Source organism: Rattus norvegicus, chromosome 2 (assembly GCF_021556685.1).
Source record: "Rattus norvegicus strain SHRSP/BbbUtx chromosome 2, alternate assembly SHRSP_T2T, whole genome shotgun sequence".
In the NCBI taxonomy this organism is placed as follows: domain Eukaryota; kingdom Metazoa; phylum Chordata; class Mammalia; order Rodentia; family Muridae; genus Rattus; species Rattus norvegicus.
The window spans coordinates 119,637,042-119,658,238 of record NC_141535.1 but is presented as its reverse complement, the minus strand read 5'-3'; the positions used below and the strand labels follow the sequence as shown (position 1 = coordinate 119,658,238).

The 21,197-nt window shown below is 40.6% G+C and overlaps 1 pseudogene; it reads right to left on the bottom strand.

Annotated features, from left to right (window-relative positions):
- Nucleotides 1–309: 309 nt before the first annotated feature.
- Rnps1-ps2 (RNA binding protein with serine rich domain 1, pseudogene 2) lies at nt 310–1,158 on the bottom strand (annotated as a pseudogene).
- Between the last annotated feature and the right edge of the window lie 20,039 nt (nt 1,159–21,197).

Here is a 21,197-nt window from a genome sequence, read left to right as displayed (position 1 = left end):
CCGGCGTGGCACAGCAAGGGCTTGACTGACTGGTCCTAGGTCATCTGGAAAACGGTGTGCTGTCCTATATTCCAATTGGCTCTGCTACCAAACAGACTCTCAAGAACTGAAGGGGTGAACTTTCTAGCCAGAAAACTACAGGGTACCTCTATGGGAACAGTCCTGAATCAATAGTACCTCTACAAACCAGAATCCTCCTGCAGAGGAAATATCTCAACTGCTGTACAGATCCTCATTTGGCTAGAGAAAAGAACAAAAAAACTGAGTCTGGGGAACATAAGTTACAGAGGTACGGATCCATGTCCCTGCTTATTGGGAGGAGTTGGAGCTGGATCGGCTCTTGTGGTGGCGGTGGCCGGGGGATCGAGACCTCTTTCACATAGGGGACCTGCGTCTTGGGGATCAAGACCTTCTCCTCATTAATGGAGGTGACCTACACCACATGGGAGGTGGTGGAAGCATTCTCCTGGGCGGGCTGAATCGCCAAGGCGGTGGACGAGGCCAGGGTGCCAACACCGCAGTGGCAGTGATCTCTTGGCCATCAATTTGTCCTCCATCCATGTGTTTCAGCGCCTTCTCTGCTTCATCTGGATTCTCAAATTCCACATACGCATAGCCTTTGGATAGATGAGGATGTATCCTTTCTACAGGCATGTCAATCATTTTAATTTCCCTGTAAGTAGAAAATATTTCCATGATATGATCCTTGGTCACATTCCTGGTGAGCCTCCCAATGTGCACTTTGGTGGGTTTAGGTGAAGGGCTCCACCTGTTCCTCTCTTTTTCATCTCTTTTAGCTAAAAAGACAGAAAAATCTTCCCAACTGTCTGTATTTCTGTTGGTTCCCTCTGTGGAAAGCACAGAACACAATTTAGAGCCCATGGCTGTCAGAGGGTAACTCAGAGGACTAGTGGGGGATGCGGTGTGATGTGCATCCTCAGGGATTAATAACTCATGGAGCATCAGGCGATATGCTTCTGGGGACAATGGGGTCCTTGGGGTCTTTGGAGTGTGATAGGAGAGGCTCCATGCTGGGCAGCGCTTCATGAAGGGCCAGAATCTGCTGCTGCCACCACGGGTGTCCTGGAACAAATGCCTTCTGGTCCCCAGCTGCCACTGGCTAGAAGAGAAGCTTGAATGCAAGCCAGCTGTAAGCATTTTGTGGCCTTCAGAATTATGACAGTGTATGTGCCCCCCATCCTTCTCTCTCTCTCTTTCTCTCCCTCCCTGTCCCTGTCCCTGTCCCTGTCCCTGTCCCTGTCCTGTCCCTCTCTCTCTCTCTCTCTCTCTCTCTCTCTCTCTCTCTCTCTCTCACACACACACACACACACACACACACTGGAATCTATGGTTTAAGTGACTTTCTTAAGAAAACTGTAAGGGCGAATGTTGAAAATCATGCTATATATACTCATTTCTTTAAAGATTAGCGTCTAAGCTAGGCACTGGTGGAGCAGGACTTTAATCCCAGCACTAAGTAGGCAGAGGCAGGCAGTACTTCGAGGTCAGTCTGGACTACAGATTGAGTTCCAGGACATTCTAGGCTAAACAGAGAAACCTTGTCTGGGAGAAAAAAGGCATCCAAGCTGTGGTCTCCTCTACATATTTGGGCAACAGTTGGGTAACATGGGAAGACACACACAGCTGAGAGGAGAAAAGAAAAGCAGAATGTGACCAGGCCTTTGCCCTCTATCGTCAATCTCCTCACCCTAATTTTAGGAGTAAGAAAATTGAGGCAGATGGCATATAATCATCAAGAAGCTTTTAACTGCCCAAGAGAAGGCTACTAGAAGAGATGGGATTACAAAACCGTCCCTACACTGTGTCTGTGGGTCATGACCTTGAGATGTGAGTCTGACCTTCCCTCCGCATTTCCTTCCTTCGAGTCCAAGTCTTGAGGTAATCTCGTCTTTCTGGCTTTCCAGGGTCTTTTTGACAACTAATAGCCATGAAAGTCCTTGCTAAGTGACATTGGAAAGGAAACATTCGGTCTTTGGCCGTGGAGGGAAGAGCAAATGTTGATGAATTACTGAAATATTTGGTGAAGGCTTTGCCACCCAATGAGGTCTCTGGGATGCACTTTCCTGAAGGTTTGTCTGTTCTGTGCTGAGGAACACGCAATCCTGTGGCAGATACTAGTGCTATGAAGACAGCATTCTCCCAACTGCCTGGTTCTGCCTCTTCCCTGCTTTGTGAAATTAGACACAGCACTGACCCTTTCTCTGCAGATCCATTTAGAAATCTCAGAATTGACTCTGTTTCCTAAGATTATGTTGCCAAATATGAGAACAGACTAATGCACAGCTCTTGGCATCAAGATTGCAGCCTGGAAACTGTGATAAGCATGCTGACGTGTGCTGGCTAGACTGTTAGCCATACTAGAGTATGCAGAAGTCACATGCTGGTGTGAAGGTAAGTAGGCTCCATGAGGACCCTAGAACAGCAACATCCCCTACAGAGAGCATTCTGTGGCTTACAGAGATTTAGCTCCTAAGACTAACATTTCCCGTTTGGATTAAGTAATAACCCCAGACCTAATAAGGGTCTTGGAGCATCCCACTTTTTTGGCTTAACCTCCATCCTCCTGTCATGGTGTCATGCTAGAGGTCCACAAACACCACAATGATCCATGGGAGTTAAAGTGACCTAGCAGAAATCTATAGAATATCCACCCAAACACTGAAGAGTCTACTTTCTTCTCAGCAACACATGGAACTTTCCCCAAAGATGCCAACATCGTAGGACAAAGAAAATCTCAACAAATAGAGGGAAATCAAAATAATGCCTTGCATCCTACCTGACCACCAGAGACTAAAGATAGATAAAAGAACAGTAAAAGGTGGCAGAAAGTAAACAAATTCATGGAGATTGGATAATTCACTAGTGAATGAAAATAGGCCGAAGACAGAACTCAAGAAGGAAATGAAAAGTTCATTTGAAAGAGTATTGTGTAACATTCAAATGTGTCTTACTTGTTTCAGACCTTATTTTAATTTTACTTTTAAAATATTTTAAACCTCATTCTTTAGAATATTTGTGATAGTAGATATGAGTTGTATAAAAATAATTGTTTTTGTGACATTTTCATATTATATATAAAATTGTGGTTTTTGGCAATCATGTCCCATTTTTCTCCCTCTTCCCAAACAATCGCCCTTCTGCTTTTATTTCATTCCTTAAAGATTTATTTTTTCATTTTTTGTGTGTATGAATGTTTTGCCTGCATGCATGTCTATATATCATATACATGCTTGGTTCCTGTGGAGGCAAAAGAGGGCATTGCATTCTCTGTCACTGGACTTATAGACAGTTATTAGCAGCCATGTGGGTGCTGGGAACTGAACCTGGGTCTTCTGCAAGAGCAGCAAGTTCTCTTGACTGAGCTATTTCTCCAGCCCTATATATTTTGATTTTAAAATCTATATTTCACATATGTGTGGGAACATGATATTTGTCTTTGTAACTCTGGTTTCATTTGATGTGATAATCTCTGACTGTGCATTCTGTGTAAATAATAGGATTGCTTTGTTCTATATGGAAGCATGAAACGCCAGTGTGTGCGTGTGTGTGTGTGTGTGTGTGTGTGTGTGTGTGTGTGTGTGTGTACGTGTATGTGTGCTCGTGTGCATAAATGACATTTTCTTTATCAGGGCATATGTTAATGGATACCTCTGCTGATTCTGTAACTTGGTTATTGTGAAGAGTACTGAAAGGTAGCTCAGTGGTTAAGAGAATTGACTGCTCTTCCAGGGACATTTGGTTCAAGTCCCAGCTAACAACCTGACACCTTCTTCTGGTTGCCATTTGCTTGTGTGGTACGTGTACGTCCAGGCAGAACACCCATACATATAAAAGAAAAAGAAAAAAAGCAATTACACTAAAAATTTAACCATAATAATCATAATTTGTTTAAATTACAAATATTAGGTGGGCATATGTCTTAGAGTTTTATTCCTATGAAAAGATACCATGACCATAGCAAGGAAAACACTTAATTGGGGCTGGCTTACAGGTTCAGAGGTTCAGTCCATTGTCATCATGGTGGGAAGGCATGGTGCTGGAGCAGGAGCTGAGAGTTCTCCATGAGCCACAGGCAGCAAAAGGAGACTGTACACCACACTAGGCATAGCTTCAGCATATGAGACCTTAAAGCCCGCCCCTACGGTAACACACTTCCTCCAACAAGGCCACACCCACTCCAACAAGGTCACGCCTCCTAATAGTGCCACTTCCTATGGACCAAGATTCAAACACATGGATGAGTCTCGGGGTGGGGGTGGGGTATACGTATTCAAACCAGTCATACATGTAAATTAATTGAGCTCATGTTTGGTAACACATCTAGCATTGCTCTTTTTGCTCGGTATTACTTTAGGTATTAAGGATTTATTATGTTTCATGGAGGTTTTAGGATTGCTTTTTGTAGTTTTCTGAAGGTTATAATTAGAATTTTGATGGAGGATTGCACTGAATCTGTAGATTGGTTTTAGTAATACAGCTGTTTTCACAATATTAATTCTTTCAGCCCATAAATACAGGATTTTCTTCATCTTTCAGTGGTCTCCTCCCCTCCCCAATTCTTTCTTTGGTATTTTGAAGGGTTAGGTTTATAGGTAGGGATTTTTTAAAAGTTTGTAAATGGTACTCTTTTCTTGATTTCTTTCTTGGAAATGTTGTTATTGGTATGTAAAAATGCTATTTAATTTTTGTATGCCAATTTTCTACGATGCTACTGTGCTGTAAGAATTTATTAAATCTTAAAGCTTTTGTTGTTGTTGTTGTTTGTTTTCCTGAAGGATTCATTGAAGATTAGACCATGTCATCTTTCAGTAGGGGTGATTTAACTTCTTCCTTTCTGATTTGCATCCCTATATTTCTTCTCCCATTTTCCTGAGATGCTAAGCATTCCTGCTGCTTACATTTTATCAACTTGACACAACCCTAGGTCTTCAGCTGAGGAATTGTCAGATTGGTGCCTGTAGTAGTTTCTTGGCTTCTAATTGATGTAACAGGTTCCAGTCAACTGTGGGCAGTGCTATTCTTGGGCAGATGGGCCTGAGCCATATAAAGCGCTGAACATGCCATGGGGAGCAATATGCGGTGCTCCCTTGTGGTTTGTGCTTCAAGCTTCTAGCTTGAGTCTCTTAACGATAAACTATAAATTGTCAGCTGAAACAAACCCTTCACTAAACAAGTTTGCTTTTGATCATGGTGTTTATCACAGCAAGAGGAAAACCAAACCAGAACAGTAGTTAGGCAGCAGATTGTGTAAAAGTAAAGAGAATAATCTTTTTCCCCCCTACTTTAAAGGAAATCTTTCAGTTCTTGCTTGTTTAGTATAATGGTGGCTATAAATGTTGTTGTAAATAGCTTTTGTTATGTGGAGTCATATGCCACTTATATCTGGTTTCTTTTCAGCTCTTATCACGAAGAGATGATGACCTCTGCGAAGGCTTTTACTGAATGTGTTGAGGTGGAAGTGTGATTCCTCTCCCTGTTCTATTTATGCACCACATTCCATTTATCTCTCCCTCCCTGGAACGAAGCCAGTGCGATGATCGTGGCTCATGACATCTTTAATGTGCTGTTGAATGTGGGTTGTAGGAATTTGATGGGGCTCTATGACTCTCCCTGGGCAAAAAGGTGTGAAACGTTTTCTTTTTGTTTGACTCTCAGTTTTGGTTCAAAGTAATACTGATTTTGTAGAGTGGATTTGGCGGTGTTTATGCCTTTTCCGTTTTCTGAAGTAGTTTGAGGAGCATCACTGGTACCGGAATTAAGCACTAATTCTGCCGGCTTGTATTTCTGTACTGGCATCAGCAGAGGCTGCTTTTCTGTTGCTGTGACCTAAGTTCCTTGTATTATGAAACTGAAGGGAGGAAGGGTCCATTGTGTCTGTTGTTTGTGGAATACAATCTACCATACCAGTGTAGGAATGCTGGCAGGGGTTGTGTCAGGCTGCGGCCATGGAACATGGAGTATCTGGTTCTACCTGAGTTCCCATGACTCACATTCACTCAAGAGCACACTGTTGCCTCTCCACACACACAGTTGTTCTTGATGCTGGGTTGGGTTTTTTTTGGGGGGTGGGGGTGGGGGTGGGGGTGGGGGTGGGGGTGTTGTTTTCCAGTTTGATAAGATATAAGACGCTATTTTATTATTTACTTGCTTTGTGACCTATAATGTTAATCCTTTGTCACAAGGTCCTGTATTGCAAGAAAACTGTGTACTACAATGTTTGGATGAGGTATTTTTAGATGCATATGGAGTATATTTGATGTGTGATGATTTCTACATTCGGTGTTTCCTAATTGACGTTTCTGCCTGGATGATTTCTCTTGTTTGTGAGAGTGGGTATCAAAGTCACTCACTATTACTGAACTTGGGCTTCTAGACACCTGTGTTTCCAGTAGTGAGGTTTCTTTGTATTTGGTTTTAAATGAAATTATATATATATATATATATATGTATATATATATATATATATATATACAGTCATTATATCTTCATGATTAATTGACCCATTTTGCTAGTGTGTTATGATCATTACTTCTGGCTAATTTTTGTATGCAGGTCATTTGGCAGACATAGTTAGAGAATGTCTTGCTGGGTTTTGTATCTCACTTAACTGACACATCAGTTTTCATTCTTTCCCTTTCAGTCTCCTGTGTGTATCCTTGATATGGAGGTACACTTCTTTTAGGGATTAGCTGGATGTTGTATTTTAATCAAACCAATTAGATGGTTATTTTATTACAACCAACCTTTAAAAAACATTTATTTTTAAAAATGTGTGAATATGTGGCTATTTGCAAATTGTGCAGGCACCTAAAGAGGTCAGAGATATCAAATCTTCCTGGAGCTGGAGTTGTGAACTGACTGAACTGGCTGAACTGGCTGAACTGGCTGAACTGGCTGAACTGGCTGTCGGGAGCTGAACTTGGTTTCTCTGTGAGAGCAGAGAGGACTTTTAAGTACTGAGCTATCTCTCTAGCTCCTAGTCTGCATCTTATAATTAAAAATTAAGACCACTTATATTTAGGGATATTATTAAGAGGCGGTAGGTGAATTTTGTTCAATGTGCTCTTGGTTTGATCCAATACAGTTTGTTCTGTTCTTTCTCCCTTATTCGCTTTAGGGGTTTGCTAGTTACTGCTTTGGCCACATGTAATCATTTTTTTGTTATTGTTTGGTGTTCATATCTCTCCCTCTCATGCAGTTTTTTTTCTTTCCTGAACTCTAGTCCTTGTAGACATCTTTCTTCTATGACTAGAATTCCTTTAAGTATCTTATGCAGTTCTGACTTGGTGGTGATGAATTGATTTAGATTGTGCTTATTGTAAGAGGTCTTCATTCATGCACTGATTAAAAAAATACTTTTCTTTATGTTTTGATTGACAGTTATTTCCTTTCAGGGCTTGGGTTTTATTATTCCATGATTTTTTTTTTCCTGGCAACTAGGTTTTCTGCTGAGAAGTTCATCTTATTCTGATGAATTTGCATTCATGAACGTGTTGGCAGTTTTCTTCCGAAGCTTTTAATATTCCTCTTTTGTTCTTAGCCTTAGCATTTTATTTAATGTGACAAGGAGAGGTTCTTTCCTTGTCGTGTCAATTGGGAGCTCTAACCGTTTCCTGTCCTTGAATATTGTGAGGGTGAGTTTTAATTGCCAACTTCACAATGTCTACACTCACCTGGAGGCAAGCCTCTGGGCACAGCTGTAAGGGATTACCTAGATTAGTGTTAGCCTCTGAGCATGTCTGTGGGGGATTGTCTCGATTAAGTTAATTGAGGTGGAAGGGAAAGATGCTCTCAATGTGAACCACACCATTTTCTAAGCAGAGGAACTTGAACTGTATTATAAAACACAATATCTTGGATGATAGAGAAAATGTATGGAGTACAAGCAGAAGGCTTTCATTCGTCTCTCTCTTCTTGCTGCCTGTAGCTTCAGTGTGACCAGGTTCTCCAAACTTCTACTGCCTTGGCTTCCCATCATTGACTCCTCAGTGATGGAAACTGTCTCCTGTGAGTTGCTTTTGTTGGAGGTATTTTATCAAAGAAATTGGAAAAGAAACTAAGATATCTAAGATTTCTCTAGCGTCCAGAAACGTTCAGCTACATTTCATGAAATAGATTTTCTATGCTTTTAGTTTGTATCTTCTCCACATGGATCCCTAGGTTCGTTTTCTTGGTCAGGTCCTAGAGATTGTGATACTCATGTCTGTGTTTATTTATTTCTTATCTATTTTTATCTTGACCTTGATTAAGTCTTCAGCCTCTGCTATTGCTTGTGTGTTATTTGAATGGTTTTTTTTTCTTTGATTCCTTGAGGTTTGTTTTTTTTTTTCTGTTTGTTTTTACAAACTTAATTTCCTTGTGGACTTTCTCAGTCATGTTGCTGAATTGCTATTCCAGGTCTTGAACTAACACCTTTGCCTTTTTCACTTGTTCATTGGAATTCTTTTTGGGGTCATCAATTATGTTTAAAACCAGACCTTGGAATACTTTGCTTAGAGGAAGCCTGCTGCACTGACTTTTCATGCCTCTTCTGTTTCTGTGTTGATATTTGTATGTCTGTTGGGGTGGCTTCTCTTCCTGTTTTATTTAGTGAGCTTGTCCATCAGCCTTGACTTGAGGGCTCAATTCAAAGCACCATCTAGAGAGAACAAAAGGCACAGCCACATCATCATCAGAACCAGATCCAGCCATACAGAAATATAAACTACAGCCCACCGCTATCTCAACTGATAAACACAGAAAAGAGAGCATAAAGTAGAGCAATCTATAAGGTTAAATATTTACTACAGTAAAATCAATAACTATTATAATAGTAAATGAATGAAAACAGAAAGGTGAAGGAGACTAACAAAGAATTGACCAAGCTGCATATGAAAATGTGAAGGAAAAAGGAGAAGAATGTGAAGAAGGAGAGAAAAAAAGCAATAGACAGTCTTTTTAGAAAATGAAAGAAAATTGGATAACCGTAAAAATAGGATTAAACAATAAAAATATAAAAATAGTTTAGAATATAAGTCAATTGAACATCAATAAAACATTGAAGCAAGAACAACAACAAAAAGCAAGAGGGAGAAGGAGGAGAAGGAAGAGGAGGAGAAACCTTTGTTAGATGACAAAGAATTGGAGCGTTTTCTTTATTGGTCCTGTAACTCTGGAATCTTCCAGGTGGAAGATGGTGGGGATTTTTCTTATTGTCTTGAGACAGTGTCTCACTATGTAGCCCTGACTGTACTGGAACTCACTGTGTAGATCAGGCTAGCTTCAAATTCAGAGGATTCTCTGCCTCCCAAGTTCTAGGATCATAAATATATGTCACCATGCCTGGATGGATGATGGTTTTATCTGAATGTTCTTAATGTTCTTTCAATTTAGTCTGGGGTTGACTGCTAAGAGACGGGCTAGTGTCATGGGTCAGTTGCCCATTTCAATGCCACGTTCATTCTGGAAGCTTCCATTTCCTGTGTGTGGTGGTGTTCTGGGATCATTGCTAGCCGAATTGAGCTTCATCACTTATAAATTGGGTGGCTTCTTACGTGTTAGACAGACTGTCCTGTAGTTTGTACATTCAGGCATAGAGAATGGCCTGAGAGAGTGGCATTCTTCAATTGCATTAAGAAGTAACAGAAGATGGGAATCTTCACTGAAGGGAGAACCAAGAGAACCCAATCCTCTGCCTGGCAGTCTCTGTGCTTTCCAGAGCTTCCTCCCAGCAAACCACCAGCAGGAAGGACAAGACTGTGGAAATCAAGAGCTTCCCTGGACCCTGGTTTAACTACACTTAGGAGGAAGGTGGCGCTAATACCAAGCAGGGCTGGATCTTTTGGGCTCCTCTGGTATGCAAACATGGTGGAGCTTGTATCCCAGAGAGTGGGACTAGGGGTGTCTCAGTGTCTCACAGCCAAAGGCCCCACTGTTAAAACTTCTCAAATATCCAAGTCTGACCCTGTCCCCCTACCTCCTATTCCTGCTGTCTCCCACTCAGACAGTGTGGCAGTGTAACCCCAACTCCTCAAGTTGTTATTGTTCCTGGCAGTTCAGTTTCTTACAGCAGGCTTCTTAAGGTGATGGCTGTAGCTTACTGAGTGTATTTCTTGTTTGCTGTTAGTCTGACACACAGTCAGTATCATGACCACACCAAATCTCCCACTGGCCAGAGGGCTAGGGAACTGGATTTCCCTGTGTCTGTTCTCACTGCTGGTGTTTCAGTATGTCATTGCCCTCACCTCCTGGATGTGGGATGAAACTGTGGCCATTTCTTCATAGTCTCTGCATGAGTTTTCTATTTCTCAATGACTCTCTACTGCCCATCACATCTTCTCCATTCCTGACATCCTCTCTCCCCTTTTCCTGAATGTTTCTCTGTTACCCTGTCTGTTTTCATTTATGGTGTCAGGAGGAGAAAGCTTCTAAACTTCTGTCTAACCCATGAATGCCATCAGAACTCCGTAAGTTTAATTCTAATCAGTAGAATTGCATACTCCAGGAAAGATGGGAAAGAACATTCAGAAAATACAGATCATTTTCTTCCCTTAAGGAGCTGTCTGTTGGAGGGCTAGCTGATAATCAAAGGCCCATGGGGGGATTCTCTGACAGCTATTCTGAATTTTCTTCTTTCCACCTGTTAGCCCAGCATCTTCCTTCTCTTCCCAGACCTCCCCCTTCCTCCCTCTCTTCCCATATTCTCCCCACTTCTTTTCCTTTCTCCTCCTTTCCTTTTCCCTCCCCTTTTCTTTCATATCATCTCTCTTCTCTTTTCCTTTTATATCTACCCCCATCTCCGTTTCTCTCTCTTTTTTGGTTTCAGTCACTATAGTCCAGGTTATGTCTCTGCAATGAAGATATTCTTTCTATATCTTCCCCATAACAAATGTTTATCGTTAACCTTCCATGCAATTATTCATGACAGTTTTTTCATTACATTCAAAAGTAAAATTGGAAGAGTTTGCCTTTCTGGTCTGCCTTAGAGAAGGACTAGAACACCATGCTATATAAAAGTGCATTTTTTCCAGTTTCACATTAAAAAGGGATCCAGATCTTTTTGCATGTTTGCCAGTAAAAATAGAAACTAGAGAAGCCAGAAATACATTCAAGAAAAAAATACATCTTCTACAAATGGTAGTGGTCTAAATGGATGGCTGCATGTTGAAGAATACAAATAGATCCATATTTATTACCCTGCATAAAACTCAAATCCAAATGGATCAAAGACATTAACAGAAAAACAGATACACTGAATCTGTTAGAAGAGAAAATGGGGAATAGCCTTGAATGTATTTGTACAGAAGAAGCTTTCTGAACAGAACACTATTAACACAGACAGGGACCTCATGAAACTAAGAAGCTTCTGCATGGCAAAGAACACCATCATTTAGACACAGCAGCAGCCTACAGAATGGGAAATTTACCAAGTACACATCTGATGGACGGTCAGTATCCCAAAAAAATATAAAGAACTTAAGAAACCAGAAATCAAGAAAACAACCCAATTTAAAAGTGGGGTACAGATTTAAACAGAGTAGAAACCCAGATGTCTGAGAAACATTTAAAGAAATGCTCAGCATCCTTAGTCATCAGGGAAATGCAAATCAAAACGACTTTGAGGTTTCATCTTACATCTGTCAGAATGACTTAGATCAATAAAACAAGTGACAGCTCCATATGACAAGATTGTAGAGTAAGGAGAGCACTCCTCCACTGCTTATAGGAGTCCAAACTTGTACAGCCACTGTGGAAATCAGCATGGCGGTTCTTCAGGAAGTTGGGGATTAATCTCCCTCAAGGTCCAGCTATACCCCTCTTGGACATACCCAAAGGACACTTCAGCCTACCACAGAGACACTTGCTCAACCATGTTCACTGCTGCCATATCTATAATGGCCAAAAATTGGAAACAACCCACTTGCTCATCAACAGAAGAATGAGTAAAGACAATGTTGTACATTTATACAGTGGAATATCACTCATCCATTTAAAATTAATCATAAAATTCACAGGTAAATGGAGGGAACTAGAAAAAAATCCTCCTGAGTGAAGTAACTAAGACCCAGAAAGAGAAATATGGTATGTATTTATTCATATGTGGATATTAACTGTTAAGTCAGTGATAACAAAGCTACAACCTGTGGAACCACTAAAGTCAGGAACAGATTAAAAGACTAGAGGGGGACAGATGTATTTCCCTGGAAAAATAGGGACATTGACTAGATATGGGTGGATAGAGACAGGAACTGAAATGGGAGGGTTAAGTGGGGAGGGGAAGAGAGAGAGACAAAGAAGGCGATACAGTGAGAGACAGATAAAATTAAGGGCATACAAGGTGTGGTATTGAAATCTAACACAGTAGAAGTTTCCTAAAATATACTCAGATGAAAGTAATCTAAGTGAAATAACCAAATAATAGGGGAGACAGAGCCCCAACTGACCATTTCTTGTCCCCAATAGAGTCTTCTTAGACCAGAATTGGGTTATGTCTAATTGAGTTGTTGGCTAAAGGAATCCAATGGAAACCCCACACCACCCAGGCTGTCACCAAGACTGTAGGTTACTCTCTAAAGGCCCCATTGCTGAAGACAACACCCATACAACTCACTGAACATGAAGAGGTTGAGCTAGTGCCTAAATAGAGCTTTCACCCCTATGTTCTAGTGTCTTTGGCATAGGAAGGTTCTCTTCAGGCTACCAAAGGAGGAATATAAATACCAACCCACCCATAAACCCTGTGATCTACAACGGTGTGCTGCCTGTAAGATATGCTAGGGCAATGTTGGCACAAAGATATGGGCATAACCAACTAATATCTGATTTGGCTTAAAGCTTAATCCATAAGATGGAGTGGATTTATATACATATTTTTATACACATGGAGTGTGTTTGTATACATACAAATATACCTGATACTAGGTGACCATGAACCTTAGACTAGTTAGCCAAGGGATTTAGGGTAAAACCAAATATTACTGTTCTTAAAAGCAAAACAAAGCAAACAAACAAGTGAACAAACACACAAAAGTGTAGCAATAAAATGACTTCTAATGACATTCTGCTATACTCATATTTCAGTACTTTGCTCAGTTATCATCAGAGAAGCTTCCTCATGCAGCAGATGGGAGCAGACACAGAGATCCACAACTAGGCATCACACAGAGTGAGAGACCTGGGAACACTTAGTTCTAAACAGAATGTCTCCATCAAATTCCTCCACTTAGGGGCCAGGGAACCCTGTTGATAATGAGGAGGAAAGAGTATAGAGAGGGGACGGAGGACACCAAAGAACAAGACTCTTTAAATCAAGATGATCAACACACATGTGAACTCACAGAGATAGGCAGCATGCCCTGGACCTCAACAGGTCTATATCAGATGGTGTTCTAAAGCAGAAAGTAAAAGTGGACATGTGTCCCCATTCCTTACCCAGAACCAATCTCCAATTGGTAACCACTTGAAAATGAAAATTTAGTTTTCTCCAAGAGAAGCTAGGGAAACAAAGTGCTCCCAAGGGTAGGCTGCACGCCCAGCAGTGCATGACCAAAATAAAAGAAACCCATCAGGAACCTCAGCCCAGCCAGGGGCACCTTCCAGTCTGTGGAGCTGACCTTGGGTGCTGGCTCCCTACCCACTCCCACAACACCCAGAAGAAGCCCAACTCCCAGGTGCTCTAACACTCCCAGGATCAGAGGTGAGGAGGCCACAACAATTGCCTCAACACCTGGAGTAACTGGGACCCCCAGGATCCAGGGACACAGGAGTCTCCACCCAGCCAGTGACATGGGTTCCCTTCTGTTTTGAACCAGTGCCCGAGCAGACCATAGGGGCTGGCTCTGCACCAAGTACCACAACTTCCAGAGGAAGCCAGACTCCCAGGTGCTCTAACATGTCAAGGATCAGAGGTGCTCTGAGCACACAGGATCACAAAGGAAACTTGACTCAAGAGATCAGACACAACCAAGATCTCAGCATCACAAGATTGCAGTATCATAGGATCACAGGATCGCAGAATCATAGGCTCACAGAGACAGTTGGACTCTGAGGAGTGCTGACACAACCAGGATCACAGGAGGTACAGGCTGCAGTCAGAGACAGCAAGGGCAGGTAACACTAGAGATAACCAGATGATGAGAGGCAAGCACAAGAACATAAGCAAAAGAAACCAAGGCTACTTGGCATCACCAGAACCCAGTTCTCCCACTACAGCAAGTCCTGGATACCCCATCATACTGGAAAAGCAAGATTTGGATTTAAAAATCACATCTCATGATGATGATAGAGGACTTTAAGGAGGACATAATAAATGACTCATTTAAAGAAATACAGGATAACACAAGTAAATAGGTAGAAGCCCTTAAAGAGGAAACACAAAATTCCCTTAAACAATTACAGGAAAGTACAGCAGGTGAAGGAATTGAACAAAACCAGCCAGGATCTAAGAATGGAAATAGAAACAATAAAGAAATCATGAAGGTTGACAAACTTGGAGATAGAAAGCTTAGGAAAGAGATCAGGAGTCATAGAAAAGATACAAGCTTTTCTGGTTGCTGACTAAAGGACACGCTATCTTGGGAGAAAGGTTTTGTCTGTGTTTTTAAAGGGGGTGGTTAGGGTCTGGACACCTTCTAAAGTTAAATGGATCAGATTTGATAAAGGTAGACCTCTTGAAAAACTAGATTTAAGAGAATCAAACCACAAGACACCTTGATGATACTAAACTCTTGTTTTGCGATTTATATACTGCAGAATGTGCAGCTTGGTGAGGCCCATCATCAGAATGCTCAGCTGGCCTGCTTGGACTCCTGATCTCAGGGACTTTCAGCCAGATCCAGTCGGGACAGACATCAGAGGTTACAACAATCATTGGGTGGCCTTTTTAAGGCCAAACAACTCCTCCATTTCCCCTACCCCTCAAAGGTATCTTTTTTTTGGGGGGGGTTCTTTTTTTTCGGAGCTGGGGACCGAACCCCCCTCAAAGGTATCTTAACACCCATGTAGAGCTTGAAGAAGTTATTGAAGAGTCCCCTAAACTTTGTGAGGTTAGAGGTGGTTATTCTAAAGTTGTCTTTTTGGAGAATTTAGAAATGATCATAATTTAACTGGGAGGAATTAGCTCAAATTGATTGTACAGCCATAATCTCATTTGGTAGAAATCCTTATATTTGTTACTAAGCTGACATTACAATCTTTTACATTGGTACAGAATTTATTTCATACATGTTTAAGATTTTCATTGATATGAATTTCTTACTGAATTAAAATTGAGATTAATGACCCAAATCCCATGGGGGAGAGAGCTGGACTCTCAGAAGTGTGGATAATCCTGAGAACTCAGAGGAGACAACTACTTCTGTCCACATTCCTGGCCCAAGAGGGGCCTGCCTAGACCCCACTGGACACAGGAACCTAGGAACAGTCAGGGAGAGGATTCTTCCTGTCTCTGCTATCACCCAGAGCTAAAAGGCAATTGCCAGGAGAGCTGACACACATGAGAATAGACGTAAGACCAATTCTTCTGCTCTGAGTGACTCACATGGAGCCTCAGAACACACAAACCCAGCAGCAGTCTGGGACAGGACCCTTCCGGTTTCTGTGCTTGGAGCTGACCTGGTCCCACAATTCTCTGTACCCAGATCACACTGGAAGAAAACAGGTTTACAGGAGTGCTGACACACGGGCTTATAGGAGGATCAAACCACTGTTAGAGATAGCAAGACAAGCTAACACCAGAGATGACCTATGGCAAGAGGCAAGTGCAAGAACCTAAGCAACAGAAACCAGATTTCTTGGCATCATCAGAGCCTAGCTCTCCTACCAAAGCAAATACTGGATATTCAAACACACTGAAAAAGCAAGATTTGGATTTAAAATCATATCTCATGATGATACAGGACTTTAAGAAGGACATAAATAATTCCCTTAAAGAAATATAGGACAACACATGTAAACAAGTAGAAGCCCTTAAAGAGGAAACACAAAAATCCCTTAAATAATTATAGGAAAATACATCACAACAGGGGAAGGAATTGAACAAAACCATCCAAGATCTAAAAATTGAAATAGAAACAATAAAGAAATCACAAAAGGAGACAATCCTGGAGATGGAAAACCTAGGGAAGAGATTAGGAGTCATAGATGCAAGCATCACCAACAGAAAACAAGAGATAGAAGAGAGAATCTCAGGGGCAGAAGATACCATAGAAAACATTGACACAACCATCAAAGAAAATGTAAAATGTAAAAAGCCCCTAGCACAAAACATCCAGGAAATTCAGGACACAATGAGAAATCAAACCTAAAGAGGTATAGAAACAAACAGGTATAGAAAAGAATGATGACTCCCAAGTTAAAGGGCCAGTAAATATCTTCAACAAAATTATAGAAGAAAACTTCCCTAACCTAAAGAAAGAGATGCCCATAAACATACAAGAAGCCTACAGAACTCTAAATAGATTGGACCCAAGAAATTCCTCCTGTCACATAATAGTCAAAACACCAAATGCACAAAACAAAAAAGAATATTAAAAGCAGAAAGGGAAAAAGGTCAAGTAACATATAAAGGCAGACCTATAAGAATTACACCAGACTTCTCACCAGAGAGTATGAAAGTCAGAAGATGCTGGGCAGATGTCACACAGACACTAAGAGAACACAAATGCCAGCCCAGGCCACTATATACAACAAAAACTCTCAATTACCATAGATGGAGAAACCAAGATATTCCATGACAAAACCAAATTTACACAATATCTTTCCACAAATCCAGCCCTACAAAGGATAATAGATGGAAAATTCAAATACAAGGAAGGAAACTACACCCTAGAAAAAACAAAAGAGTAATCAAATTTCAACTAACCCAAAAGAAAAGAGACAAACATAATTCCACCTCTAACAACAAAAATAAAAGAAAACAAGAATCACTCTTTCTTAATATCTCTTAACACCAATGAATTCAATTCCCCAATAAGAGACATAGAACAGCAGACTGGATATGTAAAGAGGACCCGGCATTTTGCTGCATACAGGAAACACACCTCAGTGACAAAGACAGACACTACCTCCAATTAAAAGTCTGGAAAACAATTTTCCAAGCAAATGGTCCCAAGAAACAAGCTAAAGAATATTATTTATCTATTTTAATATTCTAATGTTGAATAAAATCAACTTTTAACCAAAAGTTATCAAAACAGATAAGGATGGACACTTTATATCCATCAAAGGAAAAATCCATCAAGATGAACTCTCAATCCTGAATATCTATGCTCCAAATACAATGGTACCTACATACATAAAAGAAACCTTATTAAAGCTCAAAGCACATATTGCACCTCACATAGTAATAGGGGGATATTTCAACACTGCACTCTCATCAATATACAGATTATGGAAACAGAAAGTAAACAAAGACATAGAGAAACTAAAAGGAGTTACGGACTAAATGGATTTAACAGGTATTTATAGAACATTTCATCCTAGAACAAAAGAATATTCCTTCTTCTCAGCACCTCATGGTACCTTCTTCAAAATTAACTATATAGTCAGCCACAAAAGAGGCCTCAGCAGATACAAGAAGATTGAAATAATCCCATGCATCCTATCAGATCACCACAGACTACAGCTGGTCTTCAATAAAAAAGGGACAGAAAACCCACGTACATGTGGAAGTTGAATAACAGTCTACTCAATGATAACCTGGTCAAGGAAGAAATGCAGAAACAAATTAAAGACTGTTTAGAATTTAATGAAAATGAAGACACAACATACCCAAACTTATGGGACACAATGAAAGCAGTGCTAAGAGGAAAACTCATAGCTCTGAGTGCCTCCAGAAGGAAATCGGAGAGAGCATATGTCAGCAGCTTGACAGCACACCTAAAGGCTCTAGAACCAAAAGAAGCAAATACACCCAGGAGTAGTAGAACGCAGGAAATAAACTCAGGGCTGAAATCAACCAAGTAGAAACAAAAGAACTATACAAAGTATCAACAAAACCAGGAGTTGGTTCTTTGAGAAACTCAACAAGATAAATAAACCCTCAGCCAGACTAACCAGAGGGCATAAAGACAGTATCTAAATTAACAAAATCAGAAATTAAAAGGGAGATTTAACAACAGAATCTGGGGAAATTAAAAAAATCATCAGATCCTACTCTAAAAGTCTATATTCAACAAAACTGGAAAATCTGGAGGAAGTGGACAATTTTCTAGACAGATACCAGGTACCAAAGTTAAATCAGGATCAGATAAATGATCTAAGCAGTCCCATAACCCCTGTAGAAATAGAAGCAGTTATTAAAAGTTTTCCAACCATAAAAAGCCCAGGACCAGATGGGTTTAGTGGAGAATTCTATCAGACCTTCATAGAATAATACCAATACTGTCTAAACTATTCTACAAAATAGAAACAGAAGGAACACTATCCAATTCCTTTTATGAAGCCACAATTATGCTTATACCTAAATTACACAAAGACCCAACAAATAAAGAGAACTACAGATCAATTTCCCTTATGAATATTGACACAAAAATACTCAATAAAATTCTTGCAAACCAAATCCAAGAGCACATCAAAAGGATCATCCATCATGATCAAGTAGGCTTCATCCCAGGGATGTGGGGTTGGTTTAATATACAGAAATCCATCAATGAAATCCAGTATATAAACAACCTCAGAGGAGAAAAACCCACATGATCATCTTATTAGATGCTGAGAAAATATTTGACAAAATTCAACATCCCTTCATGTTAAAAGTCTGGGAAAAATCAGGAATTCAAGGCCAATATCTAAACATAGTAAAAGCAATACACAGCAAACCAGTAGCCAACATCAAACTAAATAGAGAGAAACTTGAAACAATCCCACTAAAATCAGGAACGAGATAAGGCTGCCCACTCTCTCCCTACTTATTCAATATAGTACTCAAAATCATAGCCAGAGCAATCAGACAACTAAAGGAGGTCAAAGGGATACAAATTGGAAAGGAAGAAGTCAAAATATCACTATTTGCAGATGATATGATAGTATACTTAAGTGACTGCAAAAGTTCCACCAGAGAACTACTAAGCCTGATACATAACTTCAGCAAAGTGACTGGGTATAAAATTAACTCAAAGAAATTATTAGACTCCCTCTACTCAAAGGATAAACAGGCTGAGAAAGATTTTAGGGAAATGGCACCCTTCACAATAGTCACAAATAACACAAAATACCTCCATGTGACTCTAACCAAGCAAGTGAAAGATCTGCATGACAAGAACTTCAAGTCTCTGGAGGAAGAAATTGAAGAAGATCTCATAAGATGGAAAGATCTCCCATGATCAAGGCTTGACAGGATTAATATAGTAAAAATGGCCATCTTGCCAAAAGCAATTTACAGATTCCATCAATATTCCAACCCAATTCTTAGAAATAGCAATTTGCAAATTCATTTGGAAGAATAAAAAACCCAGGATAGTGAAAACTATCCTCAACAATAAAAGAACTTCTGGGGGAATCACCATCCCTGACCTCAAGCTGTATTACAGAGCAATAGTGATTAAAAACTGTGTCGTATTGGTACAGAGACAGACAGATAGATCAGTGGAATAGAATTGAAGACCCAGAAATGAACCCACACACCTATAGACACTTGATCTTTGACAAAGGAACTAAAACCATCCAATGGAAGAATGATAGCATTTCCAACAAATGGTGCTGGTTCAACTGGAGGTCAGCATGTAGAAGAATGCAGATCGATCCATGCTTATCACCCTGTGCAAAGCTTAAGTCCACGTGGAACAAGGACCTCAACATAAAACCAGATACACTCAAACTAATAGAAGAAAAAGTGGGGAAGAGTCTCGAACACATGGGCACTGGAGAAAATTTCCTAAACAGAACACCAATGGCTTATGCTCTAAGATCAAGAATCGACAAATGGGATCTCATAAAGCTACAAAGATTCTGTAAGGCAAAGGACACTCTCATTAGGACAAAATGGCAACCAACAGATTGGGAAAAGATCTTTACCAATCCTACAACAGATAGAGGGCTAATATCCAATATAAACAAAGAACTCAAGAAGTTAGACTCCAGAGAGTCAGATAACCCTATTCTAAAATGGGCTATGTGCTAAACAAAGAACTCACAGCTGAGGAATATCAAATGGCTGAGAAGTACCTAAAGAAATGTTCAACATCTTTAGTCATAAGGAAAATGCAAATCAAAATAACCCTGAGATTTCACCTCACACCAATCAGAATGGCTAAGATCAAAAACTCAAGTGACAGCAAATGCTGGCGAGGATGTGGAGAAAGAGGAACACTCCTCCATTGTTGGTGGGATTGAGAACTGGTACAACCATTCTGGAAATCAGTCTGGAGGTTCCTCAGAAAATTGGCCATTGAACTACCTGAGGACCCAGCTATACCTCTCTTGGGCATATACCCAAAAGACGCCCCAACATATAACAAAGACACGTGCTCCACTATGTTCATCGCAGCCTTATTTATAATAGCCAGAAGCTGGAAAGAACTCAGATACCCTTCAACAGAGGAATGGATACAGAAAATGTGGTACATCTACACAATGGAATACTACTCAGCTATCAAACACCATGACTTCATGAAATTTTTAGGCAAATGGATAGAACTAGAAACTATCATCCTGAGTGAGTTAACGCAGTCACAAAAGAACACACATGATATGTATTCACTGATAAGTGGATATTAGGCCAAAACCTTGGAATACCCAAGATACAATTCACAGACCACATGTGGCTCAAGAAGAAAAAAGACAAAAGTGTGCATGCTTCAGTACTTCTTGGAAGGGAGAACAAAATACTCACAGGAGGAAATACAGGAACAAAGAATGGATCAGAGCCTGAAGGAAAGGCCATCCAGAGTCTGCCAAACATGTAGTTCCATCCCACGTGCAGTCACCAAACCAGTTACTACTGGGGAAGCCAAGAGGTACATGCCGACAGGAGCATGATATAGCCGTCTTCTGAGAGGCTCTGCCAGAACCTGACAGATGCTCTGACAAAGGTGGATGCTCGCAGCCAACCATTGGACTGAGAACCGGGTCCCTAATGGAGAAGTTAGAGAAAGGACTGAGGTAACTGAAGGGGTTTGCAACCCTATAAGAAGAACAACAATATCAACCAACCAGACACCACATCACTCCCAGGGACTAAACCACCATCCAAGGAGTAC